Genomic DNA, 26212 nt, shown 5'->3' with positions numbered 1-26212 from the left:
ATGCAAATGTAACTCGTAACTTACGTGTTTTATTAAAGTTGAACTAATTTCGGCAATTTAGACGTAACGGAATTGTTCTTGGTGGGTGTAATATATAGATATTATACTGATATAACAATACCTATATCATATACACAAATTAAACAAAGGACGAAATTCGTGAACGTATGTATACATACATATAATAAAACTATAAGTGGGCTATATTGGTTCGCGCAAAACGTAAAAACTATTGGATGGAATTTGATGCGGTTTTTTTTCTTAGTTGTATAACGGATGGTCTAACTTAAAATCTTGTATAGGTTTCATTCATCGGCCATGTTCACTAATCTTCAAAACTTAAAGGAACACGCGCACTTCGTTGCGTCAGAGTCAAGATCGTAACCGAGAGCACACGGGATTGAGCCCACAATATATCATAAATGACCAATCTTTCTGATTGCATAGTAGTTTAGCACACAGACTAGCCATTAACAAACTAGTGGATGCATCCGTTGAGTTTGAAACACCAGTTAAAGTTGTATGAGTTTATACCAAATAGTCGGTAGCGCAGTTAGTGAGTGTGGTGGTCGAATCGAAACAACTGCAATTTGACTCCTAGTGTAATCACGTAATGGTAGAATACTGAATATTTTGTTGGTAGTTTATGACTGACTAATTAGTGTATTAAAATAATAAACAAAAATAAGCTTTAATTTTAAAGGTACGGCTATGATTTTACTGTACTTACTATGTTTGTATTGTTGCCTATCAGTTACCAAAACTGTGTCTCTCAGTAGACTCACACGACATCCACGGGTAGATATTGAGTGATACTATTCTAGGACAGAACTACATTCCACAACATTGTAAGTAAAAAATGCTTTTAAAAAATAATTTTACTGTGGATATACGAGAAGAGGCTATCTCTTCTCGTACAACAGTAACAACTTCTCGTAAACAGTAAAATTATTTTCTGTTGAACCCAATTTACCTACGACAACAATCCCACAAAATTAAAAATAAACACCCAAAATAACATTATTTTTTTATGTTAACATTACTGTACAAACATTACATATCGTGTTTAACCATTGAACCAAATCCACGAGATACATTTGATTGCAAATACCGATAACAAAAAAGTTATTACAATTGTTTTTATTTTTGCACACTGAGCGTACAATGTCGCATATCCGCAAATAAGTTGATTTAATAAATCAATTAAAATATCATTTTATATCTGTAATATTCAAAACTATTGCAAATCTAGAAAGTATAATCAAACAAGAAAATATTATATAGATTCTGATTAATCGAAACGACTTAATTGCAGACATGAGGGGCAATCAAAGCCAATAAATGCTTGCAAACCAATGCAATTATTTCTTCACTTCACTTCGGTTTTCCGCAGCTTATATTACCATATGAAAAGTGGGAGAGCTTGAAACGATAAAAGATTTTTGATGTGTTCTGTATTTTTTTAAATGATTTATTCAATACAAGATTTATCTGTGTTTAATGAGTTGAATAAAAATGTCAGTAATTTTTTAGCTTTTCAGAAAATTGAATATTAATTCGTTCTCTGTACCAGATTCAGAATCAGCGTATTAGCGCTGAACTTCACGGTACAACAATTACCTTACGTCACAGCATTTGTTTGCACAAACCACACGACTTTTAGTTTTGATTTCATAAATTCATTGTTGCGTATATCGTTAATTTATATCGGAACCCATGAGTACGAATATTTGTATAAATACTCTTGGGTTTCTTCACTTGTTCATACTTGTACAAGAGCATATAAACAATTTATAAGGAACATATAAACAATATATATATTGTTTGGATGGGTTGGAACCAAGGTTTAGATGACAATGTTAGTATAAAAACAGGCCACGAATATAGTTTAAGCATATTTTTTCCATTTTGGCTAACCCTATTTGTCTGCTTCCTTTCAGATTATTTAAGAAGGGAGTCTAAATGTAAGTAACTTAATTCCTAATTTAGATAACGGAACGGTCATAACTACAGTCCAAAGATTATTACAATTTATTTTTATTATATAAGAAAATTAAATATCTAATACAACTCTAATATTAATATGAGTCTAATTAAAAAACATAACGAGTGTTCCAATATTACATTTTCATGCTTATACGTGTCTATCTATACTATAAGATTCTTGAGATTGGCCACTCAGCAATATTATACGTGAAGTACACTCACTTTATTCATTCCATCAAACTCTAAGGATGAAATCGATCCCAAAATTGCCAGATTTCACTGTTTTTTCGCCCAACAAAAACTGAAGTGCCTCTCTCTATTATACGGACCTCTGTCAATGGCACGTTTGGAGATTGTTCATGTGTGGAAAGTAAGTCAAGCGCGCACCATCCCAAATTGCTGAAGTGCTTCCCCCTTGTGCTCCCTTCTGCATCAATAATTAAAATCAGGAGTTAACTTTCGTCATTCAATATTTAGTTTATATATGTATAAGATTAACTCTGCCTTTGTATTGAACGTATTCAGTTAATCTTTTGCATGAAAGAGGTGAGACAGTATTTGTTGTTTCTCTTCTAGGAAATCGACTAATGTGTAAATAAAGCTTTCTGTGTCTACGAAAGATAGGTGTCACCAAAGAACTATAAAGAGAATATCAGACTTCCCGTCCATTAATTTCAATCAGAGAAAAATACTGGCTGAAATTAAATTAGAAGAAATTAAAACTCAATTCAAAGGTCTTGGGAAAACAAAAAAGCAATGCTAGCGCCAGACACCATTGAATAGAGCGCGTTCCGCAGTTTTCCCGCGCTTTCTGTAAATATTCCGGCGTCTGAACAGAAGTTTCGAGAAAGCCAAGAGCTAACTCCATTTGTGGCGGCCTTTCCTCATTAACGACTTTTTATATGTCTGTTTTTATAAAAACATCTTGTTTTTTTTTTTGTAGAAATATTTTCTTGTTTCATAAACTGGAAACACTAGACATAAGACTATTTTAATTTGATCGAATCGGCTACGAAAAGTACAATGATTTAGATGTCCTATTCCTGAGGGTTGTGGCTACACAATCTTTTATTTTTTAGCTTCAATAAAAATTGATAAACATTAAATATGTCAATTGATATTTTTTGTAAAACTATTTGCATGCTGATGACAATGGCTGAACATGCGATCTATATTTTGTTGAACCGTCTATTATTGTCTTCAAAAGCAAATAAATACTCATTCATTCATTCTCTCATATCCTCAGTCTATTTATGCGGGCTCTCCAAATTGTATAATTGCAGGATATGCTAATAATTGGCTAAGAGCCCAAGATTGGCTTTATTCTCCACTAGAACCATATTGCATTGCAGAGCTGGCTCATAGATTCATTTTCTATCCTATTATTCACTTAACAACATTACGATGGCTCCTTATAATTTTGTTTCTGTTGTGTAGAAAAAAATATTAACCTAACCTAGCTAGGAGATGCTGCGATCTTCATTAGGCAATCCTTACAAAGTAAATGTACTTTCTAGTAATATTTATTCGCACAGTGCATTCGATTTACGTAGACTTCAAATGCAGTTTAAGTCGCATTTAGCGCAATATTTTTCCTGAGAAACAATATTTCAGAGGCAGACAGGGTCATAAATAAATGTACTTACGCCATTAAACTGGTTTACGACGTCTTAAAACGGTAAGTTCAGACACAGAATAAGTAATAGCACCAACGTACATAAGGTACGCATATACGCGTACAAGTCATACGAAATCGAAACTTATAGCGTGACTTTAAAATTGTTATTAAATTGGCACACCTCTTTTCACGCTCATTTTCTGTTGACACTGCGGACTAACTTTAACTTTTCGATGATGAAATAGACCCCACGTGGGGTTCCGTTGCCATTGTACCTAATCGGAGTGACGTGCCTTGGTCAAATGCTTTCGCAATGCTGGAATCTTCAGTTGGGTGAACGAACTCAGGTAGGTATAAGATAATTGAAACTAAGTTTAACACGCGGGTCATCATAATTGCATTAATTACTATGACTTATAACCTTAGTAATGAATGCTCATAAGAAATGGTGTAAATAGTTGAAATCCAATTCCCGTTGCTTAATTCAGATATCAATGAAGATACAAACACATCGAAGATAATATTTAGCAACGTAAAATAAATAAATAAAATAAAAAAAACACGTAGACCAATCTTTATTTAGTTTTTTCGACGACCTCTGCGGCGCAGTGGTACAGATAAGTGCTTGCCTCTGAACAGGTCCCGGGTTCGATCCCCGTTTGGGTCTTAATGGTAAATGATCTTTTTCTGATTGGCCCGGGTCTCGGATATTTATCTATATATATAGTATTGTTGAGTTAGTATCCTATAAAAGTCTCGAACTTACTTTGGGGCTAGCTCAATCTGTGTGATTTGTCCTTATATATTTATTATTTATTTTTGCAACTTTGCTTTCGGCTAAGTACTATTATATTTATCTTATATCCTATGGGCTGTCAGAATTTAATATAATAATTACAACACATGAAGTTTATGGATATCCCATCCTCCTTTAGTTGAATAACCTGGCTCAATAAACATCATAACCGAGTAGGATAGTAACAACTTTCATACAAGAAAAAATTGTAGGTATAACGGTGTGAAAGTACGTCTCCCTGTATCTTTTGAGACCTGAAATGGTTTTAAAAAATATTACGTAAACTTTTCTCATATTTCTCCTGCATATAAGGAATATTTTAGCGTCCATCACGAACCAGGTGGGCGACAAATACACAATGAAGCAAGCCTGTAAAAAGATGTCTCCGTTTTCTGGCAAATTCACAGCGACGCAATACGGTGCAGGGAAAGCATACATTTACGAAAGCACAATTGCGAAGATTTAAGTATACAAAAATCGTCTACAGTCAAAAATAAACTCCCTATTTGTTTGTTTGTTGAAAATGCAACTAATAATACCTAAACTGAATGAAGGTTTTTTATTGTGTTTTTAATGTATTTGTGGGTAATTCATGTCATACTAACAGAAGGAAGGTAAACTACTAAAGCTGTCAAAATTGAATTATATTACCTAGGTTTTTTATGTATTTGTTGAATTATTCATACTCGCTGAACAAAGGCAATCTAATAAATCTGGTTATAAAACATTTCGGAAAGCAACTTTGACGTACAATTCTCGATGCAATTCACTTCATCTGGCAAACAACAAATCGTTTTATGTGCAGCGGAAATCCATATCGATGCTAATATCGAAACGGCTTGCACGCACATCTTCCCAAAGAGAACATTTTATGCAATATCGATACTGCCCGGGGTGATCCAATTGGATATTAAATACTGGCCTTTGAAAATCCAATAAACGAATTTTACTCAGATGATAGTGACTTCGCAATAACTGGAATAGAAAAATTGTAATCGATCATAATAAGGATATCGTTCAAGTTCCCATTTGCATCAAAAGATTTAATAAACATTAATACATATGGTAATGGAATGCTATATGAGGATAAAATTAGAATCGCTCGTCTCCAGAACTTTTTGATGTTATAATTATATCAAAACTAGACCAATTTAGTATTACAGTACTACTAGTAGTATTACATCATAAGTAAAATTATAAATATATGTTTAATGTTCGAATTTTAACACATAATCACTAAAGTCGGATAGTTCAATTAAAATGTCTATTTTCAATTATTTGATCAATTTTAGAATATGAATACAGCATTCTACATACAGCAACCTACAAGTCATGGTATAGATTTCATGTTTACAGAAAATATGAGTGATTATTTCATATAAGTGAACCTTAAATTCATAGCCAAAAGCGAAATCCTCAAAGATTATATCGAAGCAATCTCACCAAAGCTGGCTAAGCCGGGAGACGAGGAAATCTCATACCTGTGATAATCTCATACGTGGACCTCAAAGTATACTTACATCGCACACGATGTAAAGCCCACAGGCTTTAATGACGTCATATCCTAATAATAATATTGTGACTTTAAGCAAGAATGTAATAAAACTTAATATATTCAAGATTCAATTTACTCTTACAAAATATATAACTGGACATGAAATGGACCATATGGATTGATGAATCAATCCACAGAATTGTGCACCCTGATCATTTGAAGTAATAATATGATCTTTAAACACGTAATTGACGGGACTTAGCATATGCCTCCCAGCTGGCTGCGACTAAACTGACTGCAACGACATTGAAATATCAGCTTCATTAAAAAAATATTCCTGAGTCTCTAATAATATGTAGTTAGGTAAGCTATGTGTTCAAAGCGCGAAATTTTAAAAAAACAATATCAAATTTTGAACTTTAATATATTACTCATAGATAAATCAAATCGCACGGCTGCCATAAGCAGACACTATCTAATCTTTGATTATAGTAATATTAAGTAATAATTAGTAAGTTCAATGTCACATAATTTAAGCAGAAATCCATTCCACATTACTGTTTAATTAGTCGAATACCACATCCCAGAAACAAACAACTAAGTCCTTGAAAACTATTGGACTATGTTGGAGAAATCGCATAAATCTCAGAGTAGTGAACGTATTTGGGCTGTTGTAGACTCGCAGATAGTTTAGCAGAATATGTTCGGTCTCCGCACAGTCATGACTGGCGATATAGCGACGATATGAAAACAATTTTGCCCGAAACTAATGACTAATAGATTAATCGTGTTTCACGGTTAAACTTGTTATGTAATTGCTATCTTTTATGACATCTTCATTGGATTTCATATTTTTATGATGTGTGTGAACTTTTGTTATTACGGTTAATAATTCAATCAACTTAAATACAAAGAAGCTACAAAGAGTTGTACTAATTTTCTATCAATATGTAATTCTAAAATGATATTTTAGATTCTGGAATTTAGTTGCTACACTAAAATCATTTTGTGTCATAACATTTAGTAGATTTTTATTAACAGCGAAGTAGATCGTTTTGTTTATTGTTTGGTATTAACAGTTATACATATAATGCAACGTGATAGAGTTATAGTTGCGAATGCAACGCGGAATGCAATTAATCTTAGCCAAATAACAGTTATATTCTTATCTTTATTCCATCTACAGATTATCGTTCGACGTAATCAGCGCTCGGGGCCTTTACTAAGCCTCGCATTTGCTAAGCTACTTAATTATAGAGGCAATTTGAGGATGAGGCTTTTAGACCAATTCCAACATGACTGCCTAAGGTCCCTGTCGCCATCATATCATGGTCTCCCTACCCTCTAAATAACCAAGATATAAGGGTCGTTCTGAAGGTCTTCTATACTGGTTCTAGTGGGTTTAAGACTGTTGTTTAGTTTCCTAATGACACATGCAAAAATGTTATCCGGTGTCACGTTTGCGAGTTTTGGCGTTAGCGGCCCTGTTGTTATGGGACTTTTATCTTTATTTCATAATTTGGGTAAATATGCCGCCAAAACTCGAGTTTCCGTGAGATACAAAACTTTGTGAAATGGTGATTGTATAATTTTACGATAAGAGGATTTTGAAAATTCGGAAATCATTTTCGGGCAGTATTTTAACGACGTAAAGAACAATCTAGAAATTATTACAATCACTTCTACTGACATTCTTTTCATTGTTAATAACATGTAACCGAGCAACTTAGATAAAAATAAAGCTCTTGCATTCCTCGTAAACCAAGTTGCGTGACTGTCTCCCGTTTGAATTCCTTACATTGTACTTGATACGCTTCAATTTAGGTAACTCCAACGTTGAACCAGAACTACCATGCTATAGATAAGATGAGAGCCTTCGAAGTGAACGAATTGAATTCCAACGGTGTTCACTAACTGTGGGGTCTGTTTATGGTGCGTGTAGCGGCGAAACGGTTTGCCGATAACTGCCGACCTTTGACTCCTACGTGTTACCCGCGCTCATGCGATTCTGGTACCAATGAATTGAAACCAGTTAAATCAATAGCACGCTTCACTTGTGGTCTTTCAAATCATTTATTAATAAATTCGTTTCATACACTATCGGCAAACAGTTTGTCAAACTTTGATTTGGGGGATTTGGCATACATTGCAAGTTTTTCCTTGCCGTAAATAAAACCTCTCATGCAAGCTACACAATGTTCGTTCATACGTGTCTGTGCTCAGCGATAGTATGTAGCTGGCATGTGTCAAATAACTTTTTACTCTTGAATAGAATAATTATTTATTCGAAGTAAACTAAAACACACACACAAGTTATTTACAATAAATACAAACAAAATAACAATATACATAAGACAATTGTTTGTACACGGTGGTCTAGGTTTTAATGGTGGTTTTTCCGATTACTGCCGACCTTTGCTTCTATGTGCTGCCTGCTCATGTGAGCTTCGAAGCCAGTGAACTATGTTTTATGGTTCAACGGTCCGATTAATATGCACTATTTAGCTTATCAATCAATACATATACTTGATACTGAAACATTTAAAAAAGTTTGGCTGTAATGTATAATTTTACTTATTTCATGTTTACGATTATGATTGATGATAGACAATAACAAAAAACCCTCATAAATATCCGTTGCGTAGTAGTATGCCAATAACTGCACTAATCCAGAATATATCAACACATCAGTCTACCGAAATTGCAAATTCTCTATTACCAAGAGATATATAGGATGCAACTTGATTTGCACTTCACGTTGAGATATTTGTAAACACGTTACATGTAGGAATCAGTTACCTGCAGACAGGACAGCATAGTTTGTCTGTTTACGTTGCTTGTTGCCTGTTTGTCGATATCCATCCTTTGACGTGTTGCTCTCTCATGAGTTCCTGGTACCCATGAATACAGTGATATAAATTGATCTATATTAATTAGCAACCACGCAAATTATACGTAGAAGATACCACTTATTTTAAAATATATTTATTTTAGGTCAGGCCTCTGTGGCCAAAAAGTGCTACATGAGAGGCCACCGCACATCAACTTATCCATATGTATTGCAAAATCGCCGCTATTGCCTTCTCATAAAGGTCAAATCAAATAAAATCAAAAACACGATGATATACATTTATACACGACGTAAAAAATTTACCTCAAACTATAGCATGATTCTATTTAACTATATACACATGAAGAATTACAGCTCATAAAATTTCTTCAATAGTATTAAATTCCTTGTGAAATGACCCCCACTGGAATGTATCATTAGGGTCAGGCGCAGACCAGTTAAAGGTCAAACGTTATTCGCATAAAATTTCCAATACTAAGTTATATTATCCTAATGAGCCTCCTGACTGCGCATGCGCACGGTTAGAATTAAGCTAAGCCAAATCTTTAGAGTTTAAAAACTAAGCAATCAACATTTAAGATTTATTTATAGTGTACCCTAGAACCCTAGAACATCATATCTTAAAACGCAAACGGCAACAATGATTAGAAAGGAAGAGAAACATGTATTTTATATATTTCAATCTTAAGTAAATAATTATATCACAGCTTGCAAGTGCGTGTTTATTGGATTGAGAGAGGGTTAATCCGATATCCGCATCGGCTTCCGAGAACCTCAGCCGCGAGCGCTTTGCAGAGACTGTCAAAGGAGAGTCATTCTTCTGATTATTTTTATTCCAATGTTACATGTTTTTTCATGGCTTGTATCTTGTTTCAATTTAAAACCATTGCAAAGATGCAAACCGATGCAAAGCATTTCTTCGAAAATTATATTCACGGGCAAATTTTAAATTCTACAATATCCCTCCAAAAGCTACAAACTACTAGCACCGGTGAATTGAAGATTATTTCAAAAAAGAAATAGGTACCTAAGGAGGTATGCGTGTCTGTAAACGCAGGCAGGCTCAAACGTTAACCCAGTAGTTAAATACCACGTCTTAATATAACAAATTGATCTCTTTGTACTGGTTATAGAGTCTGTTTTTCCACAATATTTAGAATTTGCGTGAGCCTCATAAATGCAGTTCGACCATTTGCATACATTTTGCAAATGCTTTTAAGACCCACGAAAGCGCTTTAGATGTCGTTTCTATTATAATTTCTACATAAATATTTTTTTAATATTGAGATATTAAATATTTTGTAGAAGTCGGTCGAAGTGATGAGCTCCATCTCTATGTAACAAACAGAATATTAACAAAGGTACATAACTGTTTCGAGATAATGTATGCCGACATAACAATATTCCAAATTAAACGGTCTATTCAAACTGTTATCCACGTTATAATTTGCGCGTCATATCTCAATGGCGTCGTTTGTAACACCGGGATAATGTTCGGAGGAGCTGTAACGTCATTAGGTTTCCTGGAGCGTCACTTCATTTCCTGAGGGACCGGGACTCTGTCAGCGATCTTATACAAACGACACCTCGTCTATAATGTGTGGACGCGGGGCACAGGCGCTAGCGTTTTGAATCACATGTCTAAATCGATGTTGCAAGAGACGATTTCGAAATTATAATATTAAACGACGCCCGTCCCGACTTCGCTCGTGTAAATCCATAATAAAACAAAATTACCCTATATTTCTCACGAACGTTTCGTTGTGCTAGATTTCATCAAAAAAAATGTAGTCATTTTTGAGGTTATTCATTGCAAACAAAAAAATAATTACAAAAAATACAGAATATAACAGTTGAATGTGTTGTCAAGTGTAAAATATGGTATTTGAAGGATTTATGACTTTAAAAAAGATATTTGAAGTTTGAAGACAGTCTTGGAAATCATATCGTGAGAAAATTTTAAATTATTTTAACTTATACATTTTCAGAGAATATCACAATACTTGTCAGTGGGTGTTTCATAAGAACGTTGGGCGGCAGACAGACCGGCCTATACAAACATGAAATACAAATATTTGTTTCGTATTAGACAGTTGTTAGTGAGTAACTCTATTTGCTTAACGAATTTATCCTAAAACAACTATGTAAATCCAACATAAATCTGATCATAAAGAGATTAGGTATATTTAATTAATGAAATTACTTTCTCTTCATAGTTCATAGATTTTAATTAAATCTCTAGATCAACCGATTTATGTTCTTTTCCGCTGCTTTTTATGACCTAGACATAATAGAAAATGCGCGCATTCGATTTATATAGTCGATTTTTTGGAAGGAGAGAAATCACACGCGCTAGGAGTTCCACAAATAAACTGTTCCTGAACCGAAATGTCACAAACGAATTGAATCAATTTATTTTTATTGAAAAAATTTAGAACGTCTTTGTTAACTAACAGCAAGGTTTTCCTCAAAACGTACTTCTTTGTTTTAAAAAGCTTTTGGATTTGACAAAATCAACTCAGATTTTTAATAACGCGCGTAATTTTTGTTATAAAATAATTGTTCTGATAAATATTACTGCACAATAAATATTCCATCTGAACAATTCAAGTATTCTTGTTTTTAAATCGAAATGACAGTCAATATGGTCTTTGACCAGTAACAATATCACAGAACCGTTGGTTTCATTTGAGATCCTCTATTGTAAAGAAGTGATAAATAAATCACACACATCACACATTCGACAAGAATAATAATAGTAGGTATATCTAGTTTTTCGGCGACAAAAACGATTCGATTTTCGAGGGTTCTTGTATTCAAGAACTCTTGAAAATCGATTCGTTTTTGTTCTTATGATACAAGTGCAACACAAAACCCCCAAGTTAAAACCACAACGCGAAGCACGAAGCTTATAAAATCTGTGAAATTGCCATAGATCAGAAAGACCCAGCCCTGCGTTGCCCAGGATAATCCCGCAGTCCAATTTGTCAAGATCTCGGCCCACCAGTACATGCACTACACAGATTTATGTCCCTTTTATAATAATGCATAAGGGACGTAATATGATCTACTTTTCCTTTTGGTAGTTGAGCAATAAGCTGCAAGGGATTAGGGTCATCCTGTTACATTTTTAATATTATATGATAACTAGAGATTTGTCCCGGCTTCGCTCGGTTAAAAACATAATAAATTCCTTTCTCAAGAATCATACTATATATTGGTGAAAACCGTTTGAAAATCCGTGCAGTAGTTTTTGAGTTTATCGCAAAAAGATAGACAGGTAGACGCGGCAAATGACTTTGTTTTATAATATGTAAAGATATTAAACCTATTTTTCATTCCATATTGATGTATAACGAGGACATTCATTCGGTGAATATTTGAATGATATCAAAATTATAATCTTTTTATTGAAATTTTACTAATTCAAACTATATTCTAAGACATTAGCCTAACCTAATTTCATAGAGTTCATTTTAATCTCAACGAATTAAAATTAAAAACATAAAACTCATTTAATGATACCTATATAGGTTAAGTACCTAACTTAACTAAACTTAAACATTAATGACGATATATTTTGATTTAAATTCTAACATAGGAAGAGAGACACGTAACAAGAAAGAAACAAAGAAATAATAACATAATGGGTGCAGAGAATCATTACAAAATAATCACCTCATCCAAAGGGCCGATCTAAAAACCTTATAAAAACAGTAATTCGGTTACTCTGTTATTTTCCATATTCTTTTTGGAACACCATTAGAAGCCTTACCGGGGTTCGAACTAGAACACGTCTTAACCAACTTCCTCATATTAGTAAAATTAGGAAACTAATATCGTTCTCGGATTTCTTTGTGGCTATTTCTACGGAAGTAAGTGGTATTATAGTGGTTTTAATCTTATTTGTTTTTCTCTACATTTCCATATTACAATATTAAATAGATGTGACATATAACCACTTGTTGATGTGACATATAACAAAGTCTATTATTATTATATATAATAAAACAAAGTCTTCTGCCGCGTCTGTCTCTTCGCGATAAACTCAAAAACTACAGCATTAATTTTCATGCAGTCTTCAACTTCATGCGGTTCAGGTGTATAGTTTATAAGGTTTTTACCCGAGCGAAGCTGGGACGAGCCGCTAATTCTATTAAACGAACAATATGAAGCAATGAAAATGGAAAAACGTGTGAGCAGTAGGAACTATTAATTTTCATTTTGCCACAATTAATTTGCACATTTACTTTTCGAACACTATTTGAAAAAGCTAACTCTGAGCGAAGCAACGATAATTTCTATGGATTATAAATATACAAACTTTCAACAACCAAAATATTAACATCAAACATATCTCGGAATGTACGAAAAAATTGTAAAACAGAGAGCACACTATAAAGTAGGTCCGAAAAACTCGAACCCATCTCAAAATTTATTTTCCCCGATCGACTTTACGTTGCCCCAATTGAGTCGATGGTTGTGTTCCTCACAAAAATCCCTGTATCCCCGGACACTTGAGCTGTGTGAACCCTCCTTGACTGTTTAAGGACCCTTCTCTGTTATGATCACGTCTTGGACCCCATTTTATTTTTGTTATGTATAAACCTTGTATGCTTTCCTTCAATATAACGTTTTATTGAACACCTGCAATCATAACAACTGAAACAGCTTGTGGAGATTCTGAAAATATATAATATAACATACGGTCTTTGCGGTTTACAAAAGTGTGACTATATTTAGCCCTCGGCTCCAGTTCATACCATATCAAACAACTCAAGCCGCTATTACATGTATTTGTTTCGTTAACCGTCATGCATTTGTTTTTTTTTCTTCTGATTTTTCTGTTTGCGTCACTCAGTTTACAAAATGGAAAACTTGAAATGTCGCGTTATTTACGAGTACGAGTTCCACCGTGGCACCAGTGCTGCGGAAACGGCTCGAAGGGTTAATGATGTGTATGGCGGTCATGTGGCAAAAGAAAACCCAGTGCGTTTTTGGTTCCAAAGTTTACGTTTCTCATTTCGCTCTGCAAATCAAGCCCCGTGGACGGCCGGAAACCCTAGTTGATAACGAAGAATTGAAGGCTATTGGCGAATCCATCGCAAACCACGCCCCGAGTTTGCTTCAGGCTTCGTTGTTAGTGATAAAACTATTTTAATCCACTTGAAGCAAATTGGGAAGATTAAGAAACTTGAAAGGTGGGTACCTCAGGAATTGAGTGAAGCAAACCGGCAAACGCGTATCGACTGCTGCGTTAAATTACTTAACCGGCACAATAATGAAGGGATTTTGAAGATTCAAAATACCTGTGATGAAAAGTGAATTCTCTACGATAATCGGAAATGTTCATCGCAATGGCTGGACCCTGGCCAGCCAGCCAAATCCTGCCCCAAGCGAAAATTGACCCAAAAACAGTTACTTGTAAGCCATTGGTGAACTAGTGCCGGTGTCGTTCATTACGGTTACGGCAGACGTCTATTGTCAGCAATTGCAAACTATGATGGAAAAGCTAGCTGCTAAACAACCGAGGCTAGTCAATCGCTCCACGCCACTGCTGCTTCACGACAACGCTAGACCAAACACTGCACAACAGACGGTTACCAAATTAGAGCAGCTTCAAATATCTAAGACATCCACCTTACTCCCCGGACCTTGCTCCAACAGATTACCATTTTTTTCGAAATTTGGATAATTTCCAAGGGAAAAAATTCAACTCCGATAGGGCAGTCCAAACCGACTTCAAATATTTTATTGATTCCCGTCCGATCAGTTTTTTAAGTAAAGGGATCAATTATCGATGTGATGGCAAAAGTGCATAGATAATAATGGTTCTTACTCTGATTAAATAAATATATTATATTAAAAAATATTCGACTTTTTGTTCCTCCTATACCAAACGCCAATTTCATATGTAAGGACCTAATACTATTACATATATTTACTGATAGAAGAAAATAAGAGCTTACGTGAAAGCGTGACCATTGTGCCATATTCCACTTCGGCCATTGTGTGTCATTCAGAGCATTGTCCAGTTCTGAATGAGGGCAATCCATTTTGGCCAATAACCATAGATCAGTCACCACTGGGGTGCAACAATACGATAATAGCTATAATATATTTTTATTGCTAGATTTTTTATTACACTTTTCTTTAACTTTGAATAATCATAAATCAATCAAAGTGGTTAAATTAAGGAAAAGTAAAGCAAAAACCTGTAAGTACGTAACCTGCAAACATAGAACCTACAGCAACATAAATATAACGTCCTATTCAAAATTTATAAGATAATATACCTGCCTATATCATATGAACCCAATATTTTCAGGATTTCACCTCACATCATTATTGAATGGACCGGGTTTAGCCGTAAAGAGTAACTAAGGAGGATGAATGGGATCATACCCTCTGATCTAGTGAAAGGCGCCCTTGTGGTCTTTGCGTATGACTCGGCACAAAAGACCTTTCAATATTATAAAAGATCCACGGACTAAACTTAGATCTTTATCTGAACCGTCGTATTAAATATAACGTAAGAACATATAGTTCGACTAGTGAATACGTAAAGTTACACGTCGTTCGATAAAAATGTAATAGTCATTAGTAGAAACTTGATTGGTTTTTTTAAGAAGGTAATATTTGAGTTAATAATATATTGTTTTTCTATATAACTATATCCCAAAATAGAAATGAAATAAAATATAATAAGATTATTATTGCAATAGGTGTTTTAACCTAGTGGTAGGTGTAAATCCAAATGATCCAAATTGAAAAATCCTTCTTATGGACTCAAAACCTAAGCCGAAGCGGGTGATAAACTTGTTGCCTGCATTAAAAATGTGCAATTAAATTAATGGAGAATCTGTACCCGAGCCATGTACACCTCCCCTTATTTACCTTAAAACTATCACTAAAATAGACAAGCAGACAGTCGCATTTTGCGCTCGGTGCGATCGTTTCACGACAATGCCTTTCAAACTAGCAGTATGACGGCGGCATTGTGCGCCGCTTCCAGACCACTCGGCGGTTCTCTTAATTAAGAGGGGGCAATGCTCAAAACGTCTAACACGGGCAGACGCCCGGGCAAAGGGGACTAGAAAGGTCTTTTTGAAAATACATTGCATGCATGATCCTTTCATATTTTCTTCTCATTCGTTTTTTGATCCTTCCTCGCTCGACAGTTTTGACCATCCCAATTTAAGCAAGATGATAGAGGTCTTCCAAACATTTTCAGTTCGCAGCCTTTCGTGATTTGTTTATTTATGTAGATACGTTTAGTTTAGTGTTTTGTCTTGGTCTAGTTGAAAGTATGTAGGGTAACATATGAAGGTGATAGATCAAAATGCTTGCGAAGGTAAAATTTCGGTGATTCTTCCTTGATTCTCTCTCTCGCTCACTTTCTTTTTCAATTGCATCACGCAACTGTGTCTTGGTTATCTTTATCCCCTTCTTTCTTTCATCTTACGTGCAATCATCTTCATTCAATCGCATTGTTGTATCTATTGACCTAATTTTCACTTTTCAATACTCAAATTTTTCTTCTAATCTACGAGAATTACTTCTTTCCATCCAGGTAATCCAATATACTATACTTTTTTCTTCTACTCTACGAGTATCAACTCTTCTTTCCATCCAGCTGATACGAGTATATCTAATGTTCACGAAGAGCACATCTCGTGTCTAATTCCCATTGCATTTTAATAGGGCTGAAACAAGACTCAGATATAAGTCAAGGTGGACATTTTCAGAGTCGGTAGCACGTCGAATAGCCCCATTCAGACGTGTGCCGTCTGCTTCGAGATAACGAAGCCCTCTCTCGGTTATTAACGCCTTTCTTTCAGCCTGCGAGGGTGACAGAATACGGAGAATATACATGGCTAGACATTTTATGGGGTAGTCTTCATTGTTTTTCAAGAAATTAGTGTTATGATGGCTATGAACATAAAATACTTTTTCTACTTACTCGGTTTGTTTATTCCTCCTTCCAATCTTAATAAGTAAGACACATGTTGTGTAAAATTTCAGAATTTTCATAAGTTGGTAAATCACAATATGTTTGCGACGACCTTATAATTATTCTTTTATTAATAATATAAAATAAAAAAAAAACAAATGCACACAGTAATATTGTTTAAAAATGGAATACCGTAATTCCAAATTGAAATGTGCGCATTCATCCAAATGAAATCGCTTCGCATGAAAATGTTCCAGCTTATAGAATTTTTTAAACTGAAACCCGAGAAGCAAGTGCCATAATGCTTGATTAAATAACGAAGATGGCTGTATACCCGCTACGCGTTGCCTCCGGAATGGATATGAAAAAAGTATCGAGCTGAACAATGGCTGTCATAGTGCGGCGCCCGTCGTTCAATGAATAACCGTAATTTGTTAATATTGCTAAAAAAGGTTTATTTTCAAAATTTATTAGAAGAAATATTTTAAAAATTATGTATACAACTAGAGATACAATGTAGTGCCATTACTTTAAAATAAACACGCTTTGACATTTAAATTTGAAATTCCTTTGAAAACTCAATACATATTTCTAGAACATCTCATTATAAACGATTACCTTAATTGTTGTGATCGCTGCACGCCTGAGAACTTCTATAAAAATGTGGACCTATTTTATTTATGTGATCAAACCGGTATCGTGGACAACTCCGCGAAACCATTCAAGGATTCCATTTCTATAGATATATATGTAGTCAACTTTATCACATTGAAATAGAGTCTAAATTAGCACAAGTTTAAATGCACAGTAAGAAGTTGCAACACAAAGAACTCGTTATACTGTTATCCTGTTGATTCCAGAGAATTGACGCTACTTATTCAGTACTTATTCGCTACTTAAACAGCAAAGTTTTATTACAATAATAAACAGGTTGATTTTCTGTAAAGCTTATCAAACCAATTATCTAGTTGAAATACGAGTACATGCTAATGGTCTGAAGGGATAACTTAAAAATACCGAAAACCGTACGAAGTGACCGTAGAAAGTATCAAGAAAACCCGAAGACGAGAAAGACGTATGATTCCACCATAAAATAAGACCACTGCATATCCTTTCCTAGATGTCGTAGGAGGCGACTAAGGGACATATAACCTTGATATGAATCATAAAAAATGAATAAACCCAAGGAGGGTTGATATGGGGCGGGTGGTACGTTGTATCTGGTAGTATGTTGAATCTTTAAAATTTTAGGGTATGGTTAGGCTTACCGGGTTTCGTGGCGTCTCGGCCCCGAATGACATCCGTAACACGCAAAGATGAGAGCGAGAGAGAGATATTAATATTATTATGGATTATCGATCATAAGGAACTTTCATTTTAGGAACTCAAAACGAAAAGAGGGGTATATATAGTATGTATAGGGGTATATGTATATAGTATGACTTTTAGTTGTGACTTTTGTAATGGTTAAGTATTTGTTTTGGTACTTACATAGATAAAATAAGTTTGGTAATAACCATTCACCAGTTTTTTCCGGCCGGCAGTCTCATGATCAAAGCTGCTCGAACTTCACTTCACGAGCCTAACAAAGTCCTGTGGTTTCATTCAAGTTTGTTCAAAGAGTTCTTATTATTAACTTTTTAAGTAAATCGATATTGGTTCTCGATAGTGGCGCAACTTTTTGCTTTTAATTCTTATATGATCAATAAAGTTGTTAAGTACAATCATTCTCCCAAAAAAAATAAAATAAAATTACTTGGCCAGTCGCGTATTATAAATGCTAAAGTAAGTTTGTTTGTTTGTTACCTCTTCGCGCTCTATCTACTCTACCAATCTTCTTGAAATTTTGCATACATGTAGTTTGAAGTATGGGGAAGGACATAATGTACCTTTAATTCCGGAAAAAATGTTGTTTCCGTGAGAAATTAACGCTGGCAAAGCCGCGGGCAAAAGCTAGTAAAAAATATTTCGCCAACTGTTGCACCTAAAATTGAAAAAAATACTATGTATTTTTTAATCAATAAATCGCTTCATGTAATCAATGATTGAAATAATTTCTTACAAATTAGGTTTAAAAATAGAGCAGACATAGCGTGTTTCTCAACGTACCACGAGTACTACCAAATACGCCAATATCACCTAGTCCACCTCAAATAAGGTAAGGTTGCCTCCACCGCGGTCGTTCACCCACCATAAATGTGGAGATCACTGACACAGTAAGATATAAGACACTTTGCAATCAACCGATAAAATTATCAATAATTATGGTTTTTATTATCTCTCCCGGCTCATAGGTATTAACGCACGTAGACGTGTATTAGAAATAAAAATTCTTTATTTGACTCCAATTTTAAAAATTCTTTCCCCATACACACGTAATTAAACAGAAATCAGTAAGTCGTTTTGAACACATTAATACCTACATAAAAAGAATTTACAGTTTTTATACTTTGCTTTTCATTAGACATTTGTTTCGAAATAACTATTATTTCTAAAACTTACAACCCAGAAAGAAAGCTATGGTTCCGTTTTTTCTTAATAAAAGAAACAAACTAAACTAGTACCGTAATATTTATTGTAAGTATTTATACATCTCCTCGTTTCCATAATCTGTTATCTCAGCACAGTGCAACATTATGGCCATTATATGGCCGTGGTTCGTCGTCGGCGAGTTGAGTGAGGATCGAGCCACAACTGTTTGTATGTTTTGAAGCTTTTTGTCGGAAACTCGAGAAGTCTTGGCTCGTGTCTAAATATGACGATAGATTACACGACTAGACTAACAACCCATACATATTTAAAATTTTGTAGCATTTTTTTTTCTAAAGCATGTACAGTCAACAGCACCTTAACCTACCCAAATTCATTGCACACTCGACGTTATTACCGCGCCATAGAGGTTCATGCAGGGTAACTTGATGTGCTGTTGACTGTACGATAAGAATTTAAAAGTTTAAACACAACAAACCAAACAGCAAAAAGTTTGTTAGAGACACAACTGTCTAAATCTATTAACAAGTGAGATTTATCATAAGATAGGCCCTTATTTTTAAAACCAAAACAAATACTGTACAGTTAGTTAAAACGAATAAAGGAATACTGCAGTCATTACAGATAATCAATTGTAATCTAAATTTAAAAGCGAGCGCTAGAAGCCTGCAATCATAGGCCGGCGAACCCAACGGTCGATAAAGTTATCTACATTTGTGGACGAGGCCTTTGTCAGGATCGAGTGTGAACGCGGTCTTATGTGATTCATACTGATCGCTTTTAGAATGGTTTGTTTGAGTTTCTTTTTTTTTACCTGCTATTTTGTAGTAGTGTGTTTTTTATACAATGTATATCATCTATTTGTATACATACAAACGTGTACAGTGTACACGTTTCAATATTTGAATAAAGTGAGCTACATTCGTCAACAAGTCTAAATTAAATATTATAGTCTAAAATGACTAATGAATGGTTTCTGAAGGTGCCTAAATCTGCATTGACCTTTGAGAAATCATCATCTAGTTTAAGAGCGAGGCTTTTACTAGAGAAGGAATCGTGTCATATCAACATTTTCCCTTTTCTATTTTCAGAAAGTTTCAATAATGTATTATATTATTATATATTAGATAACGAAGCGGCCACAAATAATATTTTATTGACCTACTGTCGTTGATGTCTTTTGTTGAAAGTTGAAGATGGTAAAATGACTTTTTTGATAAATTGACATTTATGAAATTATAATAGTGTTGATGACATTTATTATCCACAGTATATGTCAGTATACGACTTATAAAAAAGGAATCAACTACCAATATTACGAAATAAAAACTAAAATTTGGACATTTCTTTTACTCGATTACACAAAAAATACTATTGAAATTTGGTACATAAAAAGAATATAAACACTTAGTTTTTACCTCACAAAAAATACACAGTTAGTTTTTACCTCTAAATTCAAACAAGAGCTGAGCCAGAAAAGTATTTGTCATGGACTATTCAAACTATTCAGTTTTAAAACTTAAGAAGCGGCGTATGACAACATAATAAAGTACCTATACACCTTTAGGTGTAGAAAGGTTTACCATTTATTAGTGAAAATCGCATGAAAATCCGTGTAGTAGTTTTTGAGTTTATTGCAAACAGACACGTAAGAGAACTTTGTTTTATAATTCAAAGAGCAACAGACAAAGAAAACTCGTCTCGACTAACTGTGTCGTACGAGTATTGTTTGAACAGAGATCGCGGCGCGCGCTTCTTGAATACATTGTTAACTGTTTTATAAATGTTTAAAAACACTTTAACTATACTTTTAAACTTTTACTGATATTTTTGTGGTGGTACTATATTTATCTAATGTGGCATAGTGAGTGACTCTTTTGAAATAACAGTCTGTTTTAATTAATCAAGGTGTCGTCATTTGACTGTAATATACATAGCAGCAATTCTAAAAATATCCCTACTTATAAACTGTTATTTTTTAATTTTAGTTGGTATTGGACATGTCATACTCTTGGCGGTACTTGTAATGTAAAGTCAATTATCAATTACCTATGTATGTATTGTACAGCTCTGCATGTAATAATATTCCATGCAGAGCTCTACACGTTATGACTACAACATTGTGATATCTAAGTCTGTCATAAATTTATGGGGGTCATAAAATGACATACATAAAAACGAAATGACTGCACGGAAGGCCGTCCTACAATACGATAAACTCAACTGTAAAAAAATTATTTCAATAACAGTGCAAGGAAATATAAAAACAATTGGAAATTGTATTATGTAAGCTACTAAGCTACACTAATACCATCTTTAGCTATGAAACATACCATCTTATGTGCCTAACATAAGATGGTATGTTTCATAGAATGTTATGAAATAAATTAATTATAAGTATCTTTTGAAAAGGTCTAGCTAAAATTACCGTGTTACGAAAATGCGGTTGTGTTTTCACACAAGACATTAATACAAAATGTATTATGGAAAGCAACCATAAATCACTAAATTTCAACACATAGTCGGAAACACCAAAAATTTGCTATTCGACTAAACAATTGCGCCTTGCTTTTAGCGATATGGGCTATTCAGTGCCTCGGCGTATAATTTATCTGTGGGCGAGTACAAAATGATATTAGCTTTGCAGTACAGGTGATCATGTGGACATTATATATTATACAGTCTAAACTTTCGACATAGCTATACAATATAATTAAATTAGAACATAATGCGTGCAACTCTCAAATCATGTAATGTAAATATACACAGACTTATATGTATATTAACCTCAAGACTAATATGATTAAACGTGCCTGATCAGTATTTTAATACAAATTTTCTATAATATTCTCAATACGAAACTTGTTTAGTAACATTTTTCAATCTGTATGATAAAATTGAACTTCAATTCTATATTATACTTTCGGATCGTTGCGTTAAATTTTCTGATGAAATAATGATCGTTGCACTGGGTTTTCAGGACCAATATTATTCCCATAAAATGCTAACTATTATAATATTAATAGGACTTCATGAAATATACACAAACCTTCATTGCTAGCTATAACGGATAAATTTTGTGAGCAGCAGAAAGTAAAAATTATTTCTAAATCACTGTAGTTACCATCGAAGCGCCCACAAACCTATTTAATCCCTAGAGCGTAAACAAAATATTTAAAAAAGTCATTTTCGGGCCAGACGCTTAAGCATTTCAGACACCATAAAGCGCTGGCAATGCAATGGCGGCGCTATCGACTCGCACATTTTTAGATGAAATTAAATAAATTTCCTTTTACGAGCTAATATTGAGTCATAAACGTCTAGCCATTGGATTGCTAACATTCTTTTATTACTTTAGCTGTGTCTCAACCTCAAAGTATTGCTAAAGTTAAATGCAATTGCTTCATGAAGATTAAACGGGTACATCTTTATCTAAACACGAATCACTTCATAAACGACAGTATACTTCAGGAAGTTTTCTGTTGGTTAACTAATGATGTTTATAATTGCCACTGCCAAAGCATTACATTATGAGTAAGGCTTATTCAGACAACCAAAGCAACCGCGATTCTTCCGTCAATAACACACTGCTGGATTATGCCTACTTATGTAAAGTATTACCATGTTTACAAGTTTTCTGTTTTCAAAACTTCTTCTTTCGTAAATTCTAAGACATCTGTGCCTGTATGTGTGTGTGTGTGACAGACGTGCTTTGAAAAAAATTCTCGGCCGAGTATGTGTCCTGACATTATACGTGGATACTTGAAAATTTCGGAAATGGCACATCCCTAGCCTGTTGCAAAGTCGATTCGCTAGTTTTGTTTACAAAACTAATTTGATACCAATCTTATTCATGAAAAGAGTTTCATACTTTAAACTAAAGTATGTATTGTCACCGCTTAATCACCGTAATAAGTATGCTTTAACTTTTTCAGGAATAAAATAGCAAGTGTATTTAAAAATATAAGAAATATTAACGTGTCGCTAATAAACACTTCAACAAAACTACACGTCCGACGTGGTATTAGACCTGTCGCCATAAAGAGCGGGTTTGCTACTGGCACGTCCATGGCGGCGCTCGATGAAATTAAACGTAATACTGTAATACCTATTTACGACCAATAGCTGCAGTGCAGTGCTATAGCCGTAGACACGTCTGTCTTCTCGACTTCTTTGGTCTGTAATAGTTTTCTCGCTTCTTTGATGCGAATCGTAAGAATTTCTTTACGGATAAATCTTAGTTCGTCGCGCGCCTCACGTGTTTTTTAGCTGTACCGAATCTATATTTTTTTCTTTTTTTTAGTGCAAGGTTCTAATTTAACAATTAAAAAATAATAAATAATTTTAATTAAAATAAAACAGCGATATCCAATTATTGTTAAACATTGTATTAAACATTGTGTTTTATTTAATTTAAATTAAAAAAATACAATGTCAAATATATAATTGGATATCACTTAATTTTATTGATTTTCTTGTGAGTTTCATTAATCAACTAAGCCGGAATGATTTAGAAGATTAAAGTGAAAAGAATAAATAAAACGAGGCAGGAAAATAAGCAAAATCGAAGTTTCAATCCACAACAAACTGCAATTTTATTGCAACGTCGCTCGGTGCAAATGTCAGTTTTAATATTTTAATTAAAACCCGATGCCCAACTCCGCCATCTTAATGCGGAAGCGGAAAAATAAACGTAAAATGTTTTACTGTTAGTTCTCTATAACTACTCCGAGCATTTACACTACAACGTTAATTAATAACTTTACTTTGTAAAAAGTGAATTTGGTGAATACCAATTTGTTGCTCGTGGTACTCAAAATACATAATCAATTCTCATGGTACAGAGTACTGCACACCCGTACTCTGTACCACGATAATTGATTTCAAAAGATCAAAAAGTACCTCTCTTCCATCTAAGCTTTCGCGGTTACATCCTTAGCTGTTTAAAGTCGGAGCGCAAAATTCGCTTTCCTTTACTTTTACGCTGTGAAACTCGTTTTTAACTGTGAAAAAAAAGTAAATAAATAAAATGTAAAATGCATCTGTAGTGTAAGTTTGCTTACTTCAAATATTGTTGCATTAACCCATGGATTTAATAAGTACTTCAGTACCTACAAATTCCATACATTATCCATAAAAGTTGTCATTAATCAGTCATATCGTATATCAGTCAAAGTAATCCATATTACAGATGAGAAATAAATCTTGATCCCCGAATAATTTATCAAATAGAAAGAGATATCAATCGACATAAGGTTCATCCGTATTTGATAGATTATAACATTTCATATGTAACCTTTTCTAATGCAGCGCGCGCGGTATGAAATTGATCACCGCCATCTTGCCAAGTTCCGTGTGGAATGAAATCGTTTATCGTGGAACGGAACAACGCATGGCTCTGCCATTTGGCATGTAGATTACGTTGATTTTCTTTTATGCGGAGGTATCACAGAATTTGGCATAACAAGCAATAGAAGTTGATGAAAATATTTAATACAAATCGGATAGTAAGTAAATGCGCTGATATATTGAAATCACAATTCTGACATGCAGGCAATAGATAAAAGCAAGTCGTGCTTCTTATTACAGGCTTCTGCGCCGCCATTAAAATTTGAAGATTCGACATATAGACTAGAGCTTTCCTAAAGATCATCCCTCCCCTTAGGAAAGCTCGTGTTACCTCATCAGAGTATCCCATGCCGCTGCTGTTGTATATAAGTCGCGTATTAGGTCCGCTTCGAGGACGGGAACTGCAATGTAAGAATCTCAGCCACTTCTCTTTGACATATATTTTGAGCATATACCGTATGGAGTCGACTCGATCACGTATTCCCAGATAATACTGTCGGGTGAAAATGCTCGCTAGTTTTTGTGAAATGGAACAATTTGCCTCTCGTACAATTTTCCCTTGTTCGATTCTGAGTGATTGAACAAAGAGCTCTGTTAAAATTATTCGCTAATCTGACGTTTCAATGACTTGCAGTCTCCGTGGCTGCGACCAGCATCTGCAAAGTCGTTGAATTAAAATTAAATGTTCTTTATTCAATTAATGATGATATACATTTATATTGACGTTAAAAAATTACTAAGTCTACCGCCGATTTCTAAAGGGCAAATGGAGAAGAAACGTCTGCTATCCATATCCATTTATACTAATTTAAAAAATGTGAACATGTTTTTGTTATATTTGTATTATAACGTAGCATTGTATTGGGGTAATTTTTTAAGTGCGAGAGTGACATATGCCTATTATTCCTGGCGGAGCTGCAGTCAAAATAAAAGTATTATTTCGTACTAAGTCACACCAATGTTTAGTTAAAACATGTTGTCCAGTCCAAGTTCCACAACATATCGTTGTGGAACTTGGACTGGACTTCCCATACAAACCTATTTCCAAACAAATAATATTCAGAGCGTGAACATTTCAAATGATGTTATTATAGTTTTGATGATTTTTGCTCAATACTCTCTAGTATTCAAATCATCTGAGCGTGATTATCTCCCTCTCATCTGAGCGTGTTTCCGACTCCGCATTCTCGGCTGTAACGCCTCCAAGACCAGGTCCACTTGAAACATACACTCCTGGCATAGCACGCATCCCTCGGCTGCGGTGACCGTATCCCTGCTCAGTAGCATAAAAATACACCTAAACTTTCATGCAATACTATCATTTGATAAGATTACTGGATTATGTTACAAAACACCCGTTTTGTAAACACTGGAGTCTGTTTGTCCTAATATAATGAGAAATGCTTTGCAGATTAAATATTATGATGTAGGTACTTACATAAAAATAATATGACTACCAATACAAGCGATTCGCAATGGCCATATTATTATAATATGCCAGTATGCTAAGAAACAGCGTAATAATTTAAGTAACAACTTTCGAAGTTGATCCCAAGCCAACTATCGACTTTAATATTATCTGTGTTACAATGTTAATGACCTGGGCTGAGCTATAATAAAAACAAAGCTGGCTTAATCCGTTACAATCGTTTGTTTGCCTCGTTTATCATAAT

The 26212-nt window shown here is 34.3% G+C and overlaps 1 protein-coding gene across 4 annotated transcripts in view; it reads left to right on the top strand.

The window, feature by feature from the left end:
• The window catches only part of stan (starry night), a 147505-nt gene that overhangs the window by 79532 nt on the left and 41761 nt on the right, over window positions 1–26212 (top strand). For 2 of the 4 annotated variants that reach the window (XM_053747117.2, XM_053747115.2), the window contains one exon: window positions 1941–1964. The exons of the other annotated variants lie outside the window; for them this stretch is intronic. The gene's annotated coding sequence lies outside the window, so the exon portion shown is untranslated. The remainder of the gene's footprint in view (window positions 1–1940; window positions 1965–26212) is intronic. 4 annotated transcript variants of the gene reach the window in all.

This window comes from Plodia interpunctella, chromosome 6, assembly GCF_027563975.2.
Source record: "Plodia interpunctella isolate USDA-ARS_2022_Savannah chromosome 6, ilPloInte3.2, whole genome shotgun sequence".
In the NCBI taxonomy this organism is placed as follows: domain Eukaryota; kingdom Metazoa; phylum Arthropoda; class Insecta; order Lepidoptera; family Pyralidae; genus Plodia; species Plodia interpunctella.
Note: the sequence above shows the minus strand (reverse complement) of the source record. Positions and strands in the feature narration are given on the sequence as shown.